Source organism: Lutra lutra, chromosome 4 (genome assembly GCF_902655055.1).
Source record: "Lutra lutra chromosome 4, mLutLut1.2, whole genome shotgun sequence".
Taxonomy (NCBI): domain Eukaryota; kingdom Metazoa; phylum Chordata; class Mammalia; order Carnivora; family Mustelidae; genus Lutra; species Lutra lutra.
In genome coordinates this window covers 20,121,104-20,134,323 of record NC_062281.1, presented here as the reverse complement: position 1 = coordinate 20,134,323, position 13,220 = coordinate 20,121,104, and the positions used below count along the sequence as shown (strand labels likewise).

Genomic DNA, 13,220 nt, shown 5'->3' with positions numbered 1-13,220 from the left:
GATGCACCCATTTGAAGTACTTTGGTTAGCAAAAAAGGAAAGCAGGTTTAGAAACTGAGACAAAAGCTTCAGGAAGTGCAGAAGCCAGAGATGTTCTGGAGCTCTGTGCTGATATTCAAAAAATGAAACAACAATATGGCGGAGGGACCACCTGATCTGAGGCGCTGCCCTTAGCCACACTTGAGCAGGAACCTAGAAGCCCTCAGCTGAGGTAGGCTGTGGTGTTCCATCCCTTTTGGGCTGCTGTAACAAAATGCCATAGACTGGGCACTTCTCAACAACAGAAGTGTATTTCTCACAGTTCTGGAGGCAGGCTGGCTGAGCTCAGGATGCCAGCATGGTCAGGTGAGGACACTCTTCTGGATCCCAGACTTCTCGTTATATTCTCACCTGGTGGAAAAGCCTAGGGATTTCTCTAGAGCATCTTTTATAAGAGCTCTAATCCCCTTCATGAAGATTCTAGCCTCGTGATTTAAGCAAATTTTAAAGGCCCCATCTTCTAATACCACCACTTTTGGGGGTGGGATTTCAACATATGAATTTTGGGACGAGGTAAACATTCAGACAATAGCACGAGGGTTGATTTCATGGTTGTTGATCAAAGGGAGTTCTGGGATGGTGGTCCTAGGAAGGGGATGGTGAGGAGGACATTCAGGGGTGTGGGCAGGCTGTTACTGACCACTAGCTGTGGCAATATTTCAGTATTTCAACAACAGGTTTGGCCGTATTGGTTTCTGCTGGATGTTAGAACTGTGTCTAGGTCTATTCATTGTTACCTCAGGCCTCATTGCTGGGATGATTTGAGATAAAAATTTAGTAAACACTATTTTCTTTTTTCTTTTTTTTTTTAGATTTTATTTATTTATTTGCCAGAGTGAGATAGCAAGAGAGGGACTATAAGCAGGGGGAGAAGCAGAGGGAGAAGCAGGCTTCCTGCTGAGCCAGGACCTCCGACGCAGGGGGACTCGATCCCAGATCCGAAGTCAGATGCTTAAGGACTGAGCCACCCAGGTGCCCCTAAACACTTTTTTCTGCCTTTGTGTCCTACCACTTTAGACTCACATTTGAGGGCTAGAGTATCTGGTTGGCTTGATTTAGAGTTTAAGCCCATACTTGGCGAGGGGAGAAGAGAGAACTCTGAGTGACAGCTCACCACAGCTAATCCAATGGAGTAGAAGCAATTTCCCAAGAACTCGGAGCTCTGTTACTCTAGAGGGAGATACAAAGTATTTAACAGCTGGTATGGCAGAAACATCCATCAGTTAGAAAGATCATCAGCTCATCAGCCCTTGACGGTGGGGCAGGGTCCTGAGGTTTCCCTGCTGTGCTGGGGGTTAACCCTCCCCTCTGTTACCAGATGTGCTGTTACATGATTATGACTAACACTGGGAGTCCCAGAAGCAGGGATGGGATGTCAGCATGGAAGGGAGCTGAGGGGGATAAGGGAGCAGGAGCTTGGGCCATGGTTACGGCTCACAGGGATGGCACTGGTGTCTGCCTACTGGCTGAGAATGAACAGTGTGTTAACAAGAGAAAGGGGAATGGCTGATAGGCTGAGAAAAATCATAGTTGGTTGTTACAGGGGGAAGGGGGTGTGGAGAAGCTGGAAGCTGCGGTTTTCTACAGAGTATATGAGAAAATGGACAGTGATATTTTTGGTTTTCACAGTGACTAGGAGAAGGGTAGAGTCTCCTGGAAATTGGTGATGGAGTCAGAAATAATAAATGTCCTTTAATGTCTGGGGCAGTCACGCTGTCCTACCCAAAATGCCAATAAGCACCTCTGTTGAGAAACATGGCAAGGAGAATTTTCTGGAAGGGGCTGCTAAAGACTATAACATATGCAATGGGCAGAAGAGGGACAGTCCTAGTTTGGGTGACAGAGCTACCATTTATCGTCACCATGGATGAGGCCCATAAACACATCTGTCATTTAATCCATGAAACCATCCCCTGAGATACAATTAATAACTCCCCTCTCATACACAAGGAGTTAGGCTCAGAGAAGCAAAATTACTTCACCGAAGTGACAAGCAAGAGACAGGGTGCCTTCAATTCAAGTCTGTGTCCGGGGTCTTCTTGTAAGGTTCCAGGGGATTGAATGGAGAAGGGAGACAGGGTGTGCATGGGATGGAGGTGAGGGGAATCCTTCGAAAGAAACAAGATCACGGTCCTGTCAAACTCAGGATGAGAGTCTAAGAAGAGTTGTTCAGTCCTGAAATCAATGGGAAGCAGACATATCTGGATATCTTTGAGAAGGTTCCAGATGCTCGCATGTTCATTCACATACAATTTTTTCTAGATTGAGGTGGAGGGACCATTAATGGAGACTTCCAGTCATTTCTATAATTCAGTTCTCAGCACTCTACCAGACTCTAAGGGCTGACCTTAAGATAAATGTTGAATAAACACTCCCTTGAAGGAGCTGGGAATTTACACACAACGGCAACGTCATGGACAGCTGATTAAAACCAGCCATTCCAATTCAACATTGACTGGAGTTTATTTACACTGAAGTGGAATACCAGAAGTCAAAAGTTAAAAAGATGAAGGAAGGATGAGTGAACATTTTGAGAAATAACATTTTGTGTGGTTACAAAATCAATATGCATTATTATATAGGGTTTTTATGAAATAGTATACTTCTCTATTTGCTGCACATGGATTTCTGTGCACATATTTCACACTTAAAAATCATCTGGGATTTCCTCATTTCTAATTTTCTATAGTTTCGTCATAAATACCCCCCCACACACACACCCCTAAAACATTAAGCTAAACGCCACTACCTTCCCCAGAGGAATTACAGAAATAGCTGAGCTTACACTAGTCTTCTACGTCTTGGTAAAAAATGAAAGACATGAGTAGATTTTTTTATATAAAAATGGAAATACCATGCAATCCAGTAATACCACTACTGGGTATTTACCCAAGAAAAAGAAAAACACTAAATCAAAAAGATGTGTGTGCCCCTATGTTTATTGGAGCATTATTTACAACAGCTAAGATAAAGAAGCAAACTAAGTGTCCATCAATAGATGAATGGATAAGGGAGGTGTAGAACACACACACACACACACACACACACACACACACATACATACACGGATATCTCTCTGCCATGAAAGAAGGAGATCTTGCTCTTGTGACAATATGGCTGGACCTAGATGATATTATGCTAAATGAAGTAAGGCAGAGAAAGACAAAAGCCATATGACTTCACGTATATGTGGAATTTTTTTTTAGAAAGGCAGAAACAAACCCACAAATACAGAGAACACATTGGTGGCTGCCACAAGGGAGGGAGTAGAGGAATGGGCAACATGGGTGAAGGAGAGTAGGAACTACCTGCTTCCAGTTACAGAATGAATAAGTCCCAGGGATAAAAGGTCCAGCATAGGAAAGATAGTGGTATTGTAATAGTGCTGCATGGTGACAGATGGTAGCTAGACTCGCGGGGAGCACAGCATACACCTAAAGTTGTCAAATCACTACGTTGTATACCTGAAACGATTGTAACATGGTGTGTCAGCTCTACTTAAATGTTTAAAAAGAGATCTTATTAGTGAAAAGGGGGAACAAAGTATGATGGAAGTAGGCACTTTCATGGGGAGCTGGGGCAGAGAACAACCACAGTGGTGGTTGCCTCCAGGAAAAAAACACTGCATTTCAGGAATTCTGGTCTCTGCCCCTTCAAGGCAGGTGGATGAGTCACTTTCCAGTTCCCGCCCTTTCCAAATCTCCAGGCGTGGACACCAGAGGGCGCTCGCACCCTTGCAATAATCTCCCCGGAACGTTCGGACTAAGCCTGTCTCCTTAAAAGTCGCTCTGGCAATTGGAAGGGGAGGTGAACCATGAAAGACTAAGGACGCTGAAAAACAACCTGAGGGTTTTGACGGGGCGGGGGGTGGGAAGTTGGGGGAACGAGGTGGTGGGTATTGGGGAGGGCACGTATTGCATGGAGCACTGGGTGTGGTGCAAAAACAATGAATACTGTTATGCTGAAAAGAAATTAAAAAAAAAAAAAAAAAAAGTCGCGCTGGCTGCCCCACCCCAGAAAACTTTGTTCTGTAAAGCGCAACCGCACCAGGGCTCAGGGCTTGAGCCCTCCTCCCTGTGGCAGAGCTGAGGTCAATCTGTAAAGGAGGCAGAGCATTTGTGCGGGCTGGAGCGGGCCCTTAGCACTCCAACCGCAGGGACCGCGTAAGTTCGGAGCGCTTCCAAGCAGATGATTGTGCACACAACATCGGGGAGAGCAGAGCTGGTGGCTCAGAGTGGGTGGGACAGCTAGAACGTCCTATGGACCTCCTTTAAGGGTTTCAAAAGCCCTTCTTTCTGTATTCTCAGCTGGGCATATGGGAAGCAGGTTAAGAGGACCCCTTGCCCTTTCTCTGGTCTCCATCACCAGCCTTTAGCGGTTTTCCGACGTGAGAAAGCATTTTCTTGCAAAAAAATGAGTTGTTGCTAAATTTCTGCTGCTTCTGTAACCCCTCCCCAACATTTGTGCGCACCAAAAGCTGGATTGTGAAGAACGCCGCCGAGGATTGGTGCACATGGTTCAAAACCGATGTTGACTTTCTAAGGGGGCCCAGAGGGTGACAGCTTAGCCCTCGATCCTGGCGACCTGGCGAGAGGTCTAGCGCACCTCTGGTGCTTCACGTCTCAGGGTAGAGACTCTCCTAAGGTGGGCGGCGTGGATCCGAACCACCAGGGTGTTTGCTAAATGCAGAATAATGCATTTATTAAATGCAGATAAATATTGAAACAAGGTCTTTGCAAGTGGGGATCTGCAGTTCAGAAAGTGCAAGCCCTGGCCACTGCCAACATTCGTCCTTTTAAGCCCACAAAAATATCCATTTCAACACCCTCAAAGATTGTCCTGCAAAGATTGAAATTTGAGTGTCGCTGCTTTGGCGTTTTGCAGCCCTCGTTCCGACAAGGAAGCAAGAAGAGGGGAGGAAGGGTACCCCTTCGCAGTGCGTGCGCGCTCCCAGGCGCGAGGTCCTTGACCCGGGAAGGCAAGTCGCGTCTTGGGAACGGGGAAGTGTGCACCCAGTACCTGAGTCCTGGAGGGCGCCAGACCTTGCAAAGCGACCGCAGAGCCTAACTCAGCAGTCCCACACGAGCCGCGGGCGGAGTGGAGGGGCAAAGGCTACTCTTTCTGGGCTCAGGACCCCTGGCTACGGTGCGCACCTGGGTGGCCGCCAGGTCTGGGGACGCGCGGGCGGCGGCTCGGGGGCGGGCTCCACCAAGGACCTCTAGCGCGGCGGGGGTGGGGAGAGGAGGAGGAGATAAAGTGGGGGGCGTTTGAGACTTAGGCCTGCCTCCCACCTCCCCAACCTCCGCCTCCGCGGCCACCTTCCGCTCTATAATTGGCCGCCGGCTGGCCTTCCTTTCCTCTTATCTGATCCTGGGCGCCTGGCAGGAGGGAAGCGCTGGGGAGGACGCAGCTCCGGGCTGCGCAGAGTGGGAGCTGGAGTGGGAGAGGGAGAAGGAGAGGAAGAGGGAGAGGGAGAGGGAGAGGACAGGCTAATTAAAAGGGGCACCACGCGGGCAGCTTGCAGGAGCCGTGCGCCGCCAAGAACCAACTCGCGGCGAACTTGGATCCTACCTAGGCATTGAGAGGTCCCCATCTTGGACTTGAACATTCCCCTGCACAGGTCAGTTCCAGTCTTTCTCTGCCCTACTTCGGGTCGGCTTTGGAAAAATCTATCGGTGAGGAAGGAAAAGTGGAGAGGGCGAGCCACCTGCAGACGCAGTGCAATTCCATGGACCTTCAGTACGCGCGCGCTCTGAATGGCCCGGGGACTTCTGGAGTGAGATGGGACGGTGCACCCTGATGCCTCCTCGCGGGGGTGGCTGGGCGGGGAGTTTGGAGGTGCTACGTGATGCGAATGCAAAGGCAGCGACAGTGTCTTGTGTTGCTCCCGGGAACTTGGCCCGGTACTCCGGTGCTGTGAGCGCGCGGCGGTAAGAACCGGGTTTGGCTTCCAGACTGTGGCCATTCCAGCATTTCCAAGTAGAAGGGGCTTAGTAAAGGCGACAGTCTGGTGAGAAAGGGACTCGGGAATTTGTCTTGGAGGGCTGTATCTGAATAGCTCGCTATTGTTACTGAGATTGTATTTGGGGGGTGCTTGGAAGGGCAGTCGATGGAGGTCATGGGAGACAAAATTCACCCAGCCACCCCTTGGTACGGCCACGGATCAGCGCTGGGGTCAGGCGCTGGGCGCAGAGGAGCAACCAGACAGAGCGCACTGCTGGAGGACGCTGGCAGTCGCTTCTCTTCCGTGTCTCTGCTCCAGGAACCCCAGATGCTTCGCGCGTTTCGTTTTGGGGTCCGGACGCTGGAGGCTGCGGCTTTGAGGGGGCACCAACGGGCTGTGGTGTTGGAGGGTCCTCTCCGCCCTGGCTCTTCCACCCCTAAGCTTCTCCAGCTTTATCCCTTTGCTGCCCTTCCTGCCTCAAGTCTCCTGTTCTGCACGCAGCGCCTGGGCAGAGCGGCCGCCAGTGGAGCTGGGCTTTGGCCCGCAGCGCGCACAGGCTAGACAGGGTTAGGGAAAGGCCAGGAGGAGCGGGCGTGCAGCCACAGGAGTGGCCTCTGCCCTAAGCGAGCGCCTGGACGCCGCCTGCGAGTCCTGGCCCACGGGCACTCCGATTTTGGCACTGGGTTCTTGGGTCCTCTGCGCGAAGCCTGCCCTGTGGGGCGCATGAGCTCAGGGTTGACTGGAGGTCACCCCTTCTACTTAGGTACAGGCTTAGGACTTGTCTTTCTGGGAAATGCCCAGATGGAGCTTGTGTGCAGCTCTCACAGGGGCCAGGATTTCCCCCGTGAAAAATTGCTTCTGGAACTGCCACCCAAGCCCCATGCCCTCTGGACGGTTTGGACTCCCTTTTGGAAGTTTTGGAGAGTCCGCTGGGTAGCAGCTGAAGACGATGGGAGGGGGAGGAACAAAGAAATAGCGGGTAGGACTTTGATGGCTCTGTGGGGAGCAGAAATGCGAACAAGTTTTCCTGAAATATCCCCTTAAAGATCTGGGGGTGGAGGGGGAGGGCTTCTCACCCACAAAAGGCCTAGGAGGGCACTTCCTAATTGCAACATGGGATAAGGAGGTCTGTGTTCAAATCCTTCAGCAAACAGGCTTAAGCTGGTTGCAGTTTGGAAAATTGGTGATCTGTTTCTGAGAAGGTGGTCCAGTTCTGCACGCAGAGAACTCGCAGGGAAATCTGGAAGGACTAAATGAATAAGAGGGAATAAAAGGATAGCCTTTGGGTTTTTGCTTGTTCTAAATGAGCAACTTGATTGGGTTTCCTCTGAATCTGGCCCTCATGGCTTGGTTACTGTAAGCAGACTTCAGGATTTTTTTTAACAGCTTTGAGATATAAGTCCTATATCATACAAGTATACCATAGCGATTACATTGTACACTATTGTATACAAGTAAACAATGGTTTTTGTATTCACAGAGTATATTCACAGAGTTGGTGTAGCCAACAGCACTTGTAAGCGATTTTAGAACATTCCCCCCCCCTTTTTTTTTATCATTCCAAAAAGAAATTCCATACTTTTTAGCAGAGACTTCCCATTTCTCTAACCCCCCCAACCCCACCCCCACCTCATCTCCTGGCAACCACTTATCTACTTTTTGTTGACATTGATTTAAATGGAGGCATACGATATGTGTGTGGTCCCTTGCAGGCGGCTTCTTTCACTTAGCAAAATGTTTTCAGGGTTTATCCATGATGTACAGTAAACTCACTCACTCAACACTAGGCATCTCGTCCTTCTGCCTGGAGAGCCTCAGGCCAGGACAGACCCGAATCTCCACAGCAGCCCTGGCCTCCTGGGGGTCCCTTTGAGAGGACAGGAGCCACACTGGTGAGGCCTCTCAGTCATTCCCTGGGAAGGATTTCTTGGAACCCATCAGAATTCCTGGAACAATTTTGGGCAGGTCCCAGGCTTCAGGATTGATGGGAGGAGCCCTTTGGCCCTTTTCCTGCTGCTAACGGTCCAGTTAAGGATTTCAGAGGACTCTTGGGGCCTTCCCTGTGTGTCTTGGTTTTCTGAATTAGCCAAGGCTCTCTTGAGAATGAGCTGAACAGGGACGCCTGGGTGGCTTAGTCGGTTAAGTGACTGCCTTTGGCTCAGGTCATGATCTCAGGGTCCTGGGATCCAGCTGGTGTCTGGCTCCCTGCTCAGTGGCGAGCCTGCTTCTCCCTCACCTTCTGCCCCTCCCCCAACCACTCATCCTCTCTCTTTCTAATAAATAAATAAAAACTTAAAAAAAAATAAGAGGATGGGCTAAGCAAAGAGGTGTGACTTAAGGGGCACTGAGTCAAGCCGCTTGTGTGTGTGTGCCCTTTGGCTCTTAAATACTTCTTAATGTCACCTAGTAAAACAAAGAGATCTGTGCCTGTTTTAAGCTGGCAGTTTAGCAGTTATATGACTCTAGAGCCACATTTGCTGTCATTTTTACCCAAACTCCACCAAATGACTGCTGTTTTCCTGGAGGGTCCAAGTGTAACCCAGGATTCCTTTCAAGGACAGGGGTCTTCCTGAATCACTGCAGGCCAAGGTGGTCTTGTTTGAATCTCCCTGAGCTAAGGAGTTATCTGGGATTATGGCAGTTTGTATAGAACAAGGTCATTGGTGAAAGAGACACTAGGTGGTCCCTGGGGGAACAGAGGAGATGGCAGGGCTGGTGGAGGGAGGGAGAGGAAAGCTTAAAGGAAAATGCCAAAAACAAACTTCCTCCCTGGCAGATTCGCCCTTGATAAGGCTGGGTGTCAGGAAAACTCTGTCCTCTTGCTTCTAGAACTAAACACAAAGTGGCAGGGATCCAGTTACTCTCACACGTACAGTAAGCCTTGAGCGAAGACCAACCCCGTCCTGTCATGGTAGGGGTGGTGAGTGTGTGTGTGTGTGTGTGTGTGTGTGTGTGAGAGAGAGAGAGAGAGAGAGAGAGAGTTAGAAGTACTGGCTTTTTTTTTTTTTGGAGTGCCTATTGAATTCCTGCCTTATTCTCTTTCAGTAACATTTAAATATTTTAAAAATTTAAATATTAAATTCAAATACTTGCAGAAGCAAATATTTTTCATCCTTTAGAGATCAACGCACTGAGCTTCTGGCTTCTGGGATATAAACTACCTTGCCTGGGGTCACAAAACCAGCCCATGACAGATAATGATTAAGAAAAGTCTGTCTAAGATTTGAATCCCACGGGATCCATTCTCCATCAGCTTCTTTGATGGGGGATGGGGGAGGGGCATGGGACCGACTTGGATGTTGTCAACTGAGGCCCTATAATCTCGTAGCTGAAACAGGGAGGTAGAAGGTGGCAAGATATGGGCGAAATCTAAACTTGCTCCTTTTGTTCCCCTGTCCCTGTTTCTTAACCCCCCTGAGCTCTAGTTTGCTCACCTAGAAAACAGGGCTAACAGTGGCCACTCTAGAAGGTTAAGATCTAAGATGATCTAGTACAGAGCCTGGAAGACAAAAATGGCTCCTCTCATCTCCGGCTGCTGCTTCCTTCTTTCCACTTTCCCCAACTCTCCTTCTCTGCTCCATTTCTTGAGAGGATGGTGACTAGAAAGGGTATGGGAATTCTGAGAGCCAAGTGTCTATGTCAGTGTTTAGAGACTAGACTTCCCATTTTTTTTGAAGTGATTTTTTAAAAGATTTTATTTACTTATTTGAGAGAGAGAGAATGAGGGAGAGAGAGAGCACAAGTGGGGTGAGGGGAAGACTCCCTGCTGAGCAAGGAGCCTGATGCTGGTCTCAAACTCAGGATTTGGAATCATGACCTGAGGGGAAGGCAGTTGCTTAACCAGCTGGGTGCCACCCAGCACCCCACCCCCGCCCCCGCACCACCCACCCAAGGAGATTTTTTAATCTATGCTCTTGAAAAACTTTTCCTGCAGTGGGCCTTCCCTGGAGCTCCTCCTTGGAGCTCCTCCCTTGGAGCTCCCTTGGCAGGTGTGTCAAACTTTCAATTTAAGGGAGCAGTGCTTGGTATCTTTCCTCGCAGAAATTACCTGGATTGTTCATGAAAATTGATCGAGGGGTGCCTGGGTGACTCAGTGGGTTGAGCCTCCTCTGCCTTCGGCTCAGGTGATGATCTCGGAGTCCTGGGATCGAGCGCCGCATCGGCGGGCTCCCTGCTCAGCGGGGAGCCTGCTTCCCCCTCTCTCTCTGACTGCCTCTCTGCCTACTTGTGATCTCTGTCTGTCAAATAGATAAATAAAATCTTAAAAAAAAAAAGAAGAAAAGAAAATTGATTGAGAGGGAAACTGGGCTTTGCTGAGTCCATGGAGTGTCTTAGGAGGTGTCTTGGACTAGGAGCACTCAAGGGATGTCTCATAGAATAAATATCTATTCCTGAATGGCTTTCCATCTGGTTTTATACACAGATTGATATCTACACTGAAATGAACTCATACCTAAAAATGATATTCCACTGCAGGTTTTCACTTCTGTTTTTCCTCTACCTCCTTTCTCCCGCCATGTCCCAAAACTGTGCTAAGCACTCAAAAGACAGTGGCGAACAATATACTTGGGCAGGCAGAAATGCAAATAGCCAATCACAGTGCAGTGTTACATGCTATAGAGTGGAATATAAAGATGACTACCATAGTAACCACAGTGGGAGCATCGGGCCAGACTTAGATCAGGGAAGGCTTCGTAAGGGATGGGATATCTACGCTGAGATGGGCAGCTACCCTTTATACAGATTATAATGCAGAGTTTAGTTAAAAGCAATGCCCCATTTCTTTGACCAAAGAGCTATGTCGGTCCTTAAAGAAAGAAAGAGAACAAAGAAAAGCCAGGTAATGGATCATTCCTGAATCAAGGAGTTGTCACTCTAATTTGCCATGCTTTGGGGATGGCTGTGCCTGCTAGCCTATAGAATTTACAGCACCTAGGTTAAGACCGAGCAGCTGCATTTCTGAGGTCAATTTGCAGTCAAGTCCCTTGCTGTTAATCTACTTAGGGTCTTTATATGAATTAGAGAGAGGTGGTCTCTCTGAGCATAGCCATGCCATTGGAAGAAGAGAATAGTGCCTTTTCCTCTGAATGACCCAGCTTTGCATACAACTCGGAGAGGAGAGCGTCTGTGCGTTTCATGCATCACTCACTCGGCCAAGTGCAAACTGTGCAGTGCAGTAACTGTAAACTGTACACGTCAGCCCTGATTCAGTCATCAATTATTCAATCAATCAACGTTTGTTCATGACCTAATATGCACTTTGAACCTTTTGGATTATGGGTTAAATCACTGTATAGATATCTTCAGTACCCAAAATCCAGAAGGTAAAAGGTAAAAGGCCCTGCTGTTAGCTGGAAAGTTGCAGTAGGATAGGGGCGAGGCAATCCATAGGAGGTATGCAGAGAGGGGTGTAGGCTGGTGCTACACAAATTATGGTCTGCTGATTTGTGCCCTTCTACACATTGTTACTTCTGTCTGCTGAGATTAAACTGTCCTGGGATCAAATATGTCACTAAGCACAAATATGTAGATCAAATATGTCACTAAGCACACTGTTAATTCAACTGAAATTTTTTTCATATCAAAGCTTTCCTGGAGAAGGAAGAAAGACAATGTATTGATTTACATTTAGGTATAATTTTGCTATCTCATTGTGGGCCAATAACAAACAGTTCATAGACTGACGATTTTGAGGAATACCAATCTAGGTAACATTGGCCCATTTTCTGACCAAAAAGATCCTTTCTGTTTTTATACTATTTACTGTCTTCCTCTTTCCCTTCTTCTTTCTTTCTTTCTTTCTTTTTTGTTTTTTACTACCTTATATTCGTTTTTATAACCTTTCCTGGGCACCTAGGTGCCTCAGGTCATGATCCCAGGGTCCTGGGATTGAGCTCTGCGTCCGGCCGCCTGCTCAGTGGGAGACCTGCTTCTCTGCTTGTGTTCCCTCTCTCACTGTCTCTCTCTCTATCAAATAAATAAATACATAAATAAATCTTTATAATTTTTTCTCTCCTCTGTTTCCTTATTTCCAGCTTTCTATTTTTCCCTTCCATTTTGATGTTGTAAATTTGATTCAGTTTTTTTTATTTTAAAAAAGCAAAATGAGGGAGCCCAAATACATAAGTTAAGAAAGGAAAATAGAAAACAGTCACAAAATTAGAGGAATTTACAAGACTAGAATAGTAATTACAATTATTGTATGCCAATACATTAGAAAATGCGGATGAAATGGATTATTTTTAACAAAATAGAAAATTCTAAAATACCTTAGGTTTACAGAAATTATAAATAAGACAATAGGCATAAAATTTTTGAAAAGTAGTTAAAAAGTAGCCTCCCCAAATGCCAAAATTCCATGGTTTTGCAATTAGATGCTAACAAAAATGTACAAAAAAATCAGTAAGAGCAATACTATTATAACTGTTCTAAAGGACCATTTACAGAAAGAATAGAAACTTCATATTTTTGTGAAATGTATGTATACTGATATACACATTTGACACAGCATAAAAAGAAAGCTACAGACTCCTCTCACTTATTAATATTAGTGCACTTGTTAATATGAACTAATGTGTATTAGGAAATAGAACCCAGTAACACATCAAAGAATAATATGCCTCTCTACTGTCATTGCAATTGCTTTTATAGTTAGGCTTGTTATCAGGAATTATGAGTCCTCTGACTTTGTTCTTCTTTTTTTTTTTAATATTTTATTTTGTTATTTGTCACAGAGAGAGAAAGAGCACACAGCAGAGGGAGTGGCTCCTTGCTGATCAAGGAGCCCAATGCTGGGCTTGATCCCAGGACACTGGGATCATGACCTGAGTCAAAGACAGATGCTTAATTTACTGAACCACCCAGGTGTCCCCGACTTTGTTCTTTTTAAAAAGATTGTTTTGGTTTTTCTAAGTCCTGTGCATTTCCCTGCAAGTTTTTATAATCAATTAGTTAATTTCTATAAAAAAATGACTTGAGATTTTGATAAGATTGCTTTGAATCTGTAAATTAATTTGAAGACATCCTAACAATTGGGTTTTTCAATCCATGAACATGGTATACTGCTCTGTATATTTAGGCATTTTTAAGTTTCTTTTAGGAATTCAGTTTTGTATTTTTCTGATTTTTATGCCAAAGACTGTAGAATATATCATGTCTAACTGATTTCTAAGTATTTTGTGTTTCTGATGTTATTGTATATAGAATTTTAAAAACTATTTCTTTCCCATTTGTTTTT

At 46.5% G+C, this 13,220-nt stretch overlaps 1 protein-coding gene across 3 annotated transcripts in view; it reads left to right on the top strand.

Annotated features, from left to right (window-relative positions):
• The first annotated feature begins 5,287 nt into the window (after positions 1-5,287).
• COL14A1 (collagen type XIV alpha 1 chain) overlaps positions 5,288-13,220 on the top strand; it is a 217,839-nt gene continuing 209,906 nt past the window's right edge. For 2 of the 3 annotated variants that reach the window (XM_047727417.1, XM_047727419.1), the window contains exon 1: positions 5,289-5,659. The gene's annotated coding sequence lies outside the window, so the exon portion shown is untranslated. Of the gene's footprint in view, positions 5,660-13,220 lie in introns of all 3 variants that reach the window. The other variant, XM_047727418.1, reaches the window with a different exon arrangement.